Below are 12258 nucleotides of genomic sequence, written 5' to 3' on the forward strand. Positions count from 1 at the left end.
TTTCTAACGCCAGAGAGATGCAGACTAAAGTCTTAGATTTGTTTAATCTCAGAAAACTAAAACCAAATGCTGGCAAGGATGTGATGGAACTGAGACTTAAACATGGATCTGCCATTTATTCCCTGGGACTGGCTCAGGGTAGGCACTTACTGATTTGGCTTGCCCATGGATGGTTAATTGGCAAAACTCTTTGGGGGAAAACTGTGGCAACATATTCCAAGAACCTTGAAAATAAAGCTGGCTATTGGCTGAAAATTCCTCATCTATACTGAGAATTTATCCTAAGGAAATAATCCTTGTGAACAAATATTTGTCTCAGCATTATTTATAACATTTAAATAGTGCAAACAACCTAAGCCTTCAAGAGAATGGGAACAATTCTGCACAGAAGTTCCGCAGCCGTGAAAGTGATGTTAAAACCAGGAGAACAGATAAGGCTAGTTGAATAAATCAGGACCACTGAGGAGGAGGCAGGGGAGGTTTAGGGGTGCCAGCAATGCATCGCTGTGGGTGATCAAGAACATGATGTGATTGCTGTAGAATCATTTCCTTAAACTGTGCATTTGTGTTGTGTATTTTTTATGCTTAAAACACATTTTAAGAAAAACCGAAGATAGATTTTATTTTTTTCTTTTTAAGAGCTGAATCCAAGAATCCTAGGACACTCTTAATTTGTCCTAGAAGTGTGAAGTCCACCTAGGGCATAGCAGTGAAGGGCTCCCAGAACTGTACGGTGAGTTTTGAGGCTGGGGTACCGCGGTGAAGTGCAGCTCACCCGGGCGGAGCGCACCTGACCTGGCTTCCGCACCTGGTGGAGCGCCTGGGAGGCCTCGCGGATAAAGCCCCGGGCTGCGCGTGACCCGCCCCAGCCCAGTTGTGAAGTCCCTGCTGCGGGCCCCTTGCTTGCAGGGTAGGTGTGGCCCGGTCGTCCCACTCCCCGCCCCCTCCTCCTCCTCGCCGTGCTCAACCCGCCCGCTTCTCCTGCCTAGGCTCTTCTTTCTGCTCCGGTCGCCGTGGCCCCGGCCTGGGCGCTCAAGTGACCTTCTGGCTCCGCCCAGGTCAGTGAAGGATAGGATGCAAGTGCCCGCCAAGCCCCCCGTTTGCCACGTGGAGTTCCCACAGGGCAGCAGGGAGGGGCCGCGCCTTCTCTAACTGACCCGAACCGACCCCGAACCGACCCGGGCTTCACAGGCTTGGTGGAGAGCAGCTGCCCCGCCGGCATCTTCCGGATGAGGCTCTCTAGACAACAAAGCCTTCTATGCGGAAGTTACTGGTGACAGGGGAAGGACTCATGGGTTTTTGCAGCCCAATGTCCCCAAAACAACCTCCTGGCCCCCAGCCCACCCAGGTTCCCTGCCAGCCCGCCCAACCCAGAAAGACTGGCCTGCCCGGGGACCAGCAAGGATACAGAATCGAGCAGCTGCCCCCCACAGCCTGCCGCCCAGCATCGGTTCTCCCACCCAGCATCGGTTCTCCCACCCAGCATCGGTTCTCCCACCCAGCATCGGTTCTCCCACCCATCTGCCTGTTCCCACCCGCCATGAGACGCCCTGGGTCTGCTTCCCTGGGACCAGCCCTCAGCGTTGCCTTAAGTGATCCTGGTGCCAGGGACTCTGAGGACCCCCAGGCTCCTCCAGGCTGGCAGGTGACCACACTCCTTCCACTGCAGACCCCCGGATGCCCAGCTGCCGCACCTCCCGTGGCTCCACGCTGTGGCTACGTGTTGTCTGAAGACGCCTGGGGAAACCTTCAGAGCCTCTGTACTGGCCTGTCATGTGGTCAACCAGGTGAGCAAGCTTCTGAGATGCCCTTGTTCAACTGCCCCAGGAAACAGGTGTCCAAGACTCATATGGAAGAAATCTGGCCCTGCCCTCAGCACTGAGGACATCTGGGGAATCCAGCATCCCCTCCTGGAGGCAGATCGCTTCTGCCTGGCACAGGCTGTCTTCACAGCTGCAAAGTCCTCTTGTGTCTAAGAGCAGAGACCACAATTCCATCTTTGCCTTGCCAGGATTGACCTCTACTGAATAGAGCACCTTTGTAAGGTGGACCAAAAAAAAAAAAAAGAAAAAGAGCATTTCCAGGTGGCTGTAACTGACAGCTGGGAACTGCCAGAGTGTGGCAGGAGGCCCAACGCGGTAGGAGTTTAGAGGAAGCCGCATGCAGGTACCTTGCGTTCAGGTGATGCATGGGGTAGAACTGCAGGTGAGAGCAATCAGAAGGAGCCTCGTGGGATAGCAGGGTTTAACGTGGCTATGATGTCAGCAAGGTGGACAGGAAGACTGGGGCCCCAGCTATGCCTGGATTTAGGGTTTCGAAGGTATTGGGAGCTAGCAGGAGCACTTGAACAGAACAGAGGTGAGATTAGCATCAGATCACTAAATCCTAAGTCTCTTCTGTGCATCTCTACCTGCTCTATTTCATCATGCTCCCTTCCCTGCACGCCTCCAGCCCTCTATCTACTAACAAGAGACCTGTACCTCAGTCCCACTGAGCCAGGTGGGACTGGGCCAAACCTCCCTATTCGATTCTTGCCTCATCTTCCCTGGGACTTTGGTGCTTTCTTGCCCTTCTTCCAGGATAATAGATGATTTTCCCTCAGTGTGAACATCAAGGTGTCTGGGTTCATAGAACCTGGTGAAGAAACCACCTACAACTATATCATGTCCTGTCCCTATTTCACATAGGCCTCGAGGGAGATTCTCTGAAGGGAACTATATGGAGGTGAGCACAGGTAACCCCTGCCAGAATGCTGGGTCTCCTGGGGCCGAAACTACCTCCTTCATTCTATGAAGTGAGGCCACACTTGTTATTTTCATGGAACCAAGTCCCTTAGGACTTAAGCCTTATCAGCCATGAAATAGACCCTTTTCTGGAAACAAGATTTGATTAAGTTGAAAGGAAATCAGAATGTCGAAGAGATCTCTGCACTCCTGTGGTCATTGCAGCACTATTCACAATGATATGGAATCCACCTAAGTCCCTCTCAGTCCCTCAGTTGGATGAATGGATAAAATATGAGATAGATTAGATACACACACACACACACACACACACACACACACACACAGAGGAATACCATTCAGCCACTTTTAAAAAATGAAATCCTGTCCCTTGCAGTAACGTGGATGAACCTGGAGGTCATTATGTTAAGTGAAACAAGTCGGGCACAGAAAGACAAATACCACGTGACCCCACTCATTTGTGGAATCTGAAAAAGTTGATCTCAGAAGTAGAGACTATAGAATAGTGGTGCCAGGAGGCTGGGAAGCGTAGGAGAGATAGGTTAAAAGGTACAAAATTACAGTTAGGAGGAATAAGTTTTAATGTTCTATTGTACAGTAGAGTGACTATGGTTAACAATAGTATATTGTATATTTATCATATTTATAATTTATATTGTATATTTATAAGAGGATTTTGAATGCTCTTACCACAAAGAAATGATAAAGGTTTGAGGTGATGGATACGCATTACCCTGATTGGATCATTACACATTGTAAACATCACACTGTACCCCATAAATATGTACAGTTATTATGAGTCAATTAAAAATACAACTTCAAATCTTGATTTAGGTTGGCAGGGGAGTGTTTTAGGCAAAGGAACAGAGGCCTAAAAGTAGGTGGGCTGCACACAGTCATCACCCAACCACATGGCTCATTGCTGTTGCCTTGGGCTCAGAAGTAGCATCAAAGCTGGTGCCCCAACCAGGCCCTCAGCCCTTAGGATATCTCAAGAGAACCTAGGTCCCAACAAGAAAGGCCATTCCTGTGAATGACATGACCCTTAGGCTGCATCCCTGCTCCAGGAGATGTAAATGGACCTGTGTGGGTATCTGCTGGGTCAGGTCCTGGGAATCTGCATTTACAGCCATGTGGTGGAGAGAGCCCAAAGGAGAGGCTAAGACATTTGTAACTGGAGGAGGGGAGGGGAGTCAGGAGACAGAGCTGCGTGAAGAGCCTGCTTGTTGGCAGGTGTCTTGAGGATCAAAGTGCCCATGGTTTCTGAAGCCCAGGACCCTGAGCAATGGCTGGATGCATTGGCTGGATGCACTCCCCATGGTAGGACTGAGGACTGACCAAGCAATCCCTGGCCAGCCCAGATGGACCTGCCCACCACTCTCCCATACAGTGTGCAGGTAGCCTGCAAGCGACATCACATCCTTCAAATTCCTTGCAGCCTATTGAGATCCTGGAGACAGGAGCCCCACCTGTCTCATCTTGCCTACCTGGGGAGGTACCCCGTCTTTGCCAGTCTTGCCTCCAACTGGGAGCCTCTTCTGCCAGTCCTCTCTGCTGAGCCCTGCTCGCACCGAGCCAGGGGGTGGAGGGACAGTGAGGGTTGCTGAGTGCAGCTATGTGACTTGTACAGCCTGCACAACTCCAAGCAGTGGCCCTGTGTCTAGTATTTTCTGGGGGGAGATTCTGGTCAGCCTTGATTTTTGGGCCTCTTAGTGTTCTATCTTGCCAACTTAGTAAAAGATCTGGTTGCCTTGCATTTGAGAGGAGATGAGAGAAGCAAGTACCTCTTTTTTGTAAGAACAAGTAAGTGAACAAGTGCCTCTTTCCTGCCTTGCATTCAACTCCTTAGATCTCAAACTTGATTGCATGGTCAACCCCGCTCCTGTCTGTCAGGCTCAGGAACCACTTCCAAGATATGGCAGGTGATCCCACAGGGAGGAAGCATCCCACAGGGAGGATGATTATGCTGGTGAGCCACGTGGCCAAGCAGGACTATGGCTTCAACAGCTATGGGGCCTGCATGTTCCTGCATTAGCCCTACTCCAGCAATGAGGCTGAAGTCACCGGGTGAGTTTCATCTACCCCACTCTAATCCTTGGGAGAGCAAGAGTGGGGACAGATCAGGAGGATGCTCTTTAACTGACATCTGTGAGCTCTGAGCACAGAGTACTATTAGGTTGATGCAAAAGTAATCTCAGCTTGGTCAAATAGCTTAAGTCTGCTTTCATCTTTATGAGCAATTCTAATCAAAACTGATTATGTCCCAGGGAGAAAATAGATTAATGTGGGAGCAAATAGATGAATGTTTTCAGGATTTAGGCATCTGGTCTTACTTACAGGAAGTTTATTTCGTCTCAAACAACTCCTGTATCGTCTTCTCTAGGTTTTAATATAACTCGATACCTGCCTCTCTCTAAAGAGTGCCCCTGGGTAGGACTGAGGTGTGATCTCATGGAGTGGTATAACATCACAACTGTAACTCCAGCTAGAAGTTTGTCTCAATCCCAACTGGGTGGCCAGCTATGGTTTTCTAGGGAAGGCAGTTGGCGAAGTGCCTCATCCACAGCACACCTCTCATCTGCTGCCTCTTTGTTTCTCCTAGAGTGACATCATGGTATCTGTGGTGCAAGCTATAGCAGCCACCTATTCTTGGAACACACGTGGTCAGACACTGATTGGCATGTGACCAAGTTGATGGTGGTCAAAACAGAACTCCTTTCATGCCCACAAGCTTCAGTATTACTATGTTCCTTGCCACTTCAGTTGAAGTTATGCAGGCTTGGGATGATCCTTTGGTGTGAACAAGCCCCAGAGAGGACCATGTGGAGAGTGCCTGGTACGTCTTAGTGTGCACAGCAGGAATACTGACTTGGCATAAGGGCTCAAGTTTTAGCAAGTACAGCCCATCCCATCTGGGCCAGCTTCTACCTTTAGGGCTCAATATGCCCGCAGACTGATTCAGTTTGAGTTCTGATCACTTGTAGGCTGTAACTAAGGGCTGGGTAAGTGGATTCAGAGTTCTGTCAAAAGTGTGATCTTGATATTTAGAAGAAAAAGCTTCAGAACATCAACTTTCTAGCCTATCATCCAATTAAAGCTTAAAAACATGATATAGACCTTCCCTTAGAACTATCATTAATGCCAGGCACAGTGGCTCATGCCTGTAATCCCAACACTTTGGGAGGCTGAGGCAGGCGGTTCACCTGAGGTCAGGAGTTCGAGACCAGCCTGGCCAGCATGGTAAAACACCATCTCTATTAAAAATACAGAAATTAGCTGGGTGTGGTGGGACACGCCTGTAATCCCAGCTACTCAGGAGGCTGAGGCAGGAGAATCACTTGAACCTGGGAGGCAGAGGTTGCAGTGAGCCAAGATCATGCCACTGGACTCCAGCCTGGGCAACACAGCGAGACTCCATCTCCAAGAAAAAAAGAAAAAAAAAGCTATTATTCAGACTCTCATGTGATTGGATAACTTTCGGTCCTGAGGAGAGACAACAGTAGTAAGGATTCTTTTGACCTCCACGAGCCTATAATCTACACAAAGAAGATTGTGGTTAGCCCTCACATGCGAGTTTCTTTTTTTGTGTTCAGCCACTACTTAAACCAACATACAAAGGGACAAAGTTGAGTAAATTGCACTCTTACCTGGGATGGAAAGGCTAGTATGTTAATGGTTATTTGCATAAGGAATGGCTGGCAGTTCTTGACTCATGCTGCTGGGTTGCCCTCGGGTTTATGAATGGGCTTATCTTCTCAGAATGGCCCTCGCTGATCCCATCCTTCCTGTGGCTCCCCACTCGGCCTTGTTCTTGAGTTACTGGCTAAAGAAGGATTGATTCTTTAAGAAACAAGAGCATCTTTGAGGGAAAAGGGGAGAAGATTATCGAAGGACACAGACACCCCTAGTCCTTTCTAGTCCCCTCACAGGAAAGAGAAAACAGGATGCTGTTAGCTCTGAAGACTTAATTAAGGGAGACTGGGAGAGTCTGTTGCCGGTAAACCATAGGCCTGTAACAGATGAGAACTTCCAACAGACACAGTCCCTGGGACAAGACTCTTCAACATCACCTTTGGAGCTGTCTTCCCTGGTGACCAGTTGGTGGCAGTAGGGATCAGAACTGTGCCCTATCCTATTTCAGAAGCGGATGAACCTGGGTATAAGATTTGGGAAATTTCCCTCCCAGATGGAACACAAGGGTTTGTGCTTGAAGTGTCCTTGCTGACACAAAAGTGATTAAAGAGGTAAGCTAGTGCTCATGTCCATGTAAGAAGCCATCAGTTTGGACAGATCCTCTGCCCAGCAGATAGCTTACCAGATAGTGTTACCTGCTGGGCAGGTAACATACTTCATAGGCAGAGCTCTCACCCACCCCACCCTCACAGGTCATTAAATTACATGAGCATGTCTTATCCAATCTAGCTTGGCAGGCTGGAGCAGTTTGAAACACTGTAAAGGAGAGACCAGTAACCACTCGAGTACGTGATCAGAGTGGACATCCTCATTGGACTGAGGTCTCAAGCCCCCTATCAGGTGGTGGGCACACAAGGACAGGGCCTACTCAGCTATGCTGTCCAGCCTGAGCAGATGCTGTAAGGGAGAAGGAGGCTGTCCTAGGGTCACTACCCAGAAGTAGCTTCGTAAATTCAGGCAGCCTTTTGCTCAGCATGGCTCTAAGCTATGGTCAACCTGAAATAATTGAAAGGATCAGAATCCAGTTTTAAAGTTTATTCAAGCAAAAAGCTGGGAATGACCATACAGGAAACAGACTTCAGAGAAATGGAGTAAGTGCTCCAAAGTTAAAAGTTAAGGTCTTGCTTATATAGGCAGAAAATACAGAAATTCAGTAGGATTTTATCATTTTCTATACAAGGCTGCTTTATGAGTTACAATTTAGTTTGTTTTCTTTTCCATAAATTTTGTTTTCTTTACAGCTTGTTTTCATTTCCTTTCCAATTTAAGAGTAGTTAACATTCCATCTTAGACAATCCCATAGCCATGAAGTCTTTGTGTGGAAGAGGAAAGAGGGAAGTTAATCTATACTGAATATCAACAGTTAAGAGGGAAGGGGTCTTCCCTGGCACCCTTTAGTCATTTACAACATTTACAAAACATGTAGGTAAGAAAAATGACCAATCTGTAATCAGGAACAAAGGTTACAGCTGCATGTTTATGTGACTCAGGTCCTATAATCACATTCCCTTAAGGCTCAAAATGTTTTGAGGTTCTAACTGCTTAGATTTTGAATTACTTTACTCTATCCATCACTTGCAGACTTCCTGTGATGTCTTCTTGTACATGAACAGGAATGAAACCCACTATGTCCTCCATGTGAACTATACACTGAGCGTGGGTCCAGATGGGAAACCATTCTCCTACCCTGCAGAAATGGAATATAGTTTCGAGGATGTTGGTAAGTACACCAAGTGAGGTGCTGGTCCTGGACTCATGGATGGTCTTGGTGCCCAAGAAGTTGCACTGGCTCTGTCCAAACAATGGCTATGGAAGCCCCTCCCATGGTGGGGGGGCTCCCACTGGGGCTACACAGAAATAACTCCTCACAAGTGGCTTGTCTGCATGCTGGGATTGGAAGCCCAGTATAGAAGCAGCTGTTGGCAGACACATGAAGTAATACAGAGAATGGGTGGCTGCTCATACAATCAGCAGTAAGACTTCACTTAAATCATGCCAGGAATGACATGAACAGGACTCAAGGTGCCCCATAAAGTCTTCCCTCCCTGGTGCCACCACCCCTGAAATATTAACCTTGGTAGACTTCTCATGTCAAGGTCATGGTAAGGGTGGCCAGTGGTATCAAGACCTTGGTATAAATCAGACATGGCCGTCTTCCCAGCAAGGTCATTAGGTACCCAATGTAGAGATAGCAGGGAACGGATATAAGAACAGGGAAGTTCCAGGTGAGTCATCTTTTGCCTATGACTAGGCCCGCTTATAGGTTTTACAGCTCCAGGAAGTAAGAAAACAGGTGTATTGTCTTCCTTCCTATAGCTCTGCTAGGTGTCATCCTCTTAAGGTGACTAGGATTCTAGTGTTGAAGGCTTGCTGCCACACAGATGGCAGTGTTCTATCCTTACAGCACTTTCAGGGTGCCATCTAATGGGTCTGAATCCTGGTTCCACTGCGAACTTTAAGCAAGGAACTTAGCATTATCCAATTCCCATTTTCTCCAACTACTGACCCCCTCTAAGGAGGCTGAAGAGTGAAAGCATGTTGAACACCAAGATGCTCTCCAAAGACGGAGTCCTTCTCTTCTGAGCCCCACAGCTCTGTAAGATGGGTAGAACTCAAGGTGGCATTAGGCTCTGAGTGGAGCTCCATCACACAGCTAGCATGGTATGGAGCTGGACCAGAGCCCAAGTCCCCTGTCTTAACCAAAAGCTTACACTTCAGAACCCAAGGCTGTGAGCACAGACCTCACACAGCTGTGACCTGAGAAACTGCCATTGTTGATCTAGTGCCAGAACCACTTCCCCATCCCTGGCTCTCCTACTGACTTCCCAAGAGATAAGACTTTTGTTTAAAAAGGGGGCCTTCTCGGCCACGCATGGTGGCTCACACTGTAATCTCAGCACTTTGGGAGGCCGAGGCGTGTGGATCACTTGAGGCCAGAAGTTCGAGATCAGCCTGGCCAACATGGTGAAACCCCATTTCTACTAAAAATACAAAAAAAAAAAAAGCAGGGCGTGGTGGCACGCACCTGTAATCACAGCTACCCAGGAGGCACAAGAATTGCTTGAACCCAAGATGCAGAGGTTGCAGTGAGCCTGTTTGTAGCCCTGTACTCCAGCCTGGGTGACACAGTGAGACCCTGTCTCAAAAAAAAAAAAAAAAAAGAGCCTTTGGCCAGACGCAGTGGCTCACACTGTAATCCCAGCACTTTGGGAGGCTGAGGCGGGTACATCATCTGAGGTCAGAAGTTTGAAACCAGCCTGGCCAATACGGTGAAACCCTGTCCCTACTAAAAATACAAAAATTAGCTAGGCATGTTGGCATGCGTCTGTAGTCCCAGCTACTCAGGAGGCTGAGGAGGGATAGCCTCTTGAACCCTGGAGGTGGAGGTTGCAGTGAGCCGAGATCACACAATTGCACTCCAGCCTGGGCAATAAGAGTGAAACTCTGTCTCCAAACAAAAAAAAGGGAGCCTTCTTGGGCTGACCAAGGTGGTTCATGCCTATAGTCTCAGCACTTTGGGAGGTCTAGGTGGAAGGATTGCTTGAGTCCGGAGGTTCAAGACCAGCCTGGGCAACATAGTGGGACCCCATCTCTACAAAAAATTTAAAAATTACCATGGCATGCTGGTACACACCTGTAGTCCCATCTACTCGTGAGGCTGAGGCGGGAGGATCGCTTGAGCCCAGGAGATGGGGGCTGCAGGAAGCCATGATTGTGCCGCTGCACTCCAGCCTGGGCAAGAGTGAGGCACTGAATCAAAAATAAAAGCCATCTCACTTAAGGGCCTTCACACTAGGGCTCCAGTGGAAAAGTAAAAGGGCCAAAGGGGAGTGATGAGAAATGGATGCTTGGGAGAGAATAGGCCTCCAACAAGATTCTTCAGTCTTGGTATGCCAAGGCTGGACAATAAGGAGAATCTGACCCCAATCTGAGTCCCATATACCCATTCTGTACTTTTCACAGAACTTCCCCAGGCCATTGGCACCTGTGACAGTGAGAACCTATACTTGACCATCGCAGTAACTGACCTGCTCTCCTTTTGGGAGCTCTACATGGGACACCAGCACCTGAGCCCTAGGCCAGGACCCCTTGACATAGTCCTCCTGACAGATAACTCCACCCTTCTGCTATTGGCAGTGCAAGTCTTTTCTCCAGGGCGCTGTATGAGGGGGTTCCCCGAGGGCTTAAGCTGGTTAATGGGCTAAGGAGGGTGGAGAGAAGTTGTGCAGCCACTGTCCTGGGCCATCAATCACAGGGGTGTGTCACATCAGACACAAGGGAGTGCCTGGATGCTGAAAGCTGCTCCCAGGCCAGGCTTGAGCGATCCCTGTCCCGTGTTCTCGGGGAGCAGAATGCATGGTGTCTAACACAGTCTACAACAGCATTTGTGAGGAATGGCCTGTGTTTGGGTGCATGTCATGCCATTAGAATGCCTAGAACTAGAAAGAAGTGGCTTCCAGATCCCAGGCCCCCTGGGCAACTCTCAACATCCTGGGACCCACAGGCCTGAGCTGCCAGATCTGTCCCCATGGCGAGGACTGCGTGGCGTCTGTTTCTAATAAAACTGAACCCAGCTGTGGGGTGGTCCCAGGATCTCTCCCTCCAGAGGATATACGCCCAGCTTGAGGTGGCCCCAAAGAAGCCTGACATGCTAGAGACTCCAGAAACCTTCTCCACAGACTTACCCCATTGGGAGAGAAAAGGCCTCCAACAAGACTCTTCAGTCTTGGTATGCCAAGGCTGGACAATAAGGAGAATCTGACCCCAACCTGAGTCCCATTTACCCATTCTGTACTTTTCACAGAACTTCCCCAGGCCATTGGCACCTGTGACAGTGAGAACCTATACTTGACCATCGCAGTAACTGACCTGCTCTCCTGTTGGGAGCTCTACACGGGACACCAGCTCCCAGGCATTTATCCCTCTTCAGACCTCACTGGTGAGAAGCTGGGCTTCTGGGTCCCCATGCTGCTTCGTCCCCCCTCCCAACCCTGTCATCAGGCCCACTGCTGATCCCAGTCTAGAATCACAGCACCACCCCCATCCTGCATGAGGAAGGCCTTGTGCATCTGTCTTGGTGAGATCTTTCCAGGCTCACTGGTCTCTACCCCCTGGGGAGATGATCAAGACCAGCTCACACTGCTGTGTGTAACATCCATGTGTTCTACGGGAAAACTAACCCTCCTCGTCTCCTATGTGAAGTCTCAGGCTTCAGAGCCTATTTCAAATGCTGTTTCTCCTATAACCACATAGCCTACTGACCAGTGGCTCTCCTTTCTGGTTCTTACCTCTCCCTCAACTTTTTCCTTTTGAACTCTCGTAATCAGAGCCATAACCATATTCTGCCTCGCCCTAGTTACTTGTCCTTGACTGTTTGTCTTTATTTTCCCTTCTGAGCTGACTTTCTTGAAGGCAGGGCCCCCAACCTAAACACCGTGCCTCAGATAGTATCAAGATTTTGCCTTCAGCCCCTCAAATCATACATATAAAAATGAACAAAGTCCAATATTTATCCAAAGCCTACTTGATGGCCTAAGAATACATTTTAAATGGGTGTGTCTGAGGTCACTTGTGAGAAGCCCTGGGGTCAGGAGCCAAGTCCTACCTCAAGGAGCAGCATAGAGGCTTAGTCCAGCCTAGTCCAAGGACTGCCAGATAAAATAGAGAACATGCTTTGATCAAAATATGGTTGGAAACAGGATGGTTGTGAGAACTATGGTTATGTTCCTAGTGTGTTTCCCTAATGGGACTGTGGCCATCTCTTCTATGATGGCCACAGACCCTTCCATTGACATGTGCAAGGCCACACTGAAGGACCACA

General features: G+C 48.8%; 1 long non-coding RNA gene across 2 annotated transcripts; it reads left to right on the top strand.

Annotated features, from left to right (window-relative positions):
- Window positions 1–965: 965 nt before the first annotated feature.
- LOC105737904 lies at window positions 966–9725 on the top strand. 2 transcript variants are annotated; one of them, XR_004027005.1, is made up of 6 exons: window positions 997–1058; window positions 1670–1787; window positions 2603–2724; window positions 4594–4811; window positions 5347–5580; window positions 8019–9725. It is a non-coding gene; the product is annotated as an uncharacterized LOC105737904 (long non-coding RNA). The 2 variants fall into 2 exon arrangements; XR_004027006.1 differs by lacking the exon at window positions 2603–2724 and having other exon boundaries at window positions 966–1058; window positions 8019–9580.
- Window positions 9726–12258: the final 2533 nt, after the last annotated feature.

This window comes from Nomascus leucogenys, chromosome 19 (genome assembly GCF_006542625.1).
Source record: "Nomascus leucogenys isolate Asia chromosome 19, Asia_NLE_v1, whole genome shotgun sequence".
Classification (NCBI taxonomy): Eukaryota; Metazoa; Chordata; class Mammalia; order Primates; family Hylobatidae; genus Nomascus; species Nomascus leucogenys.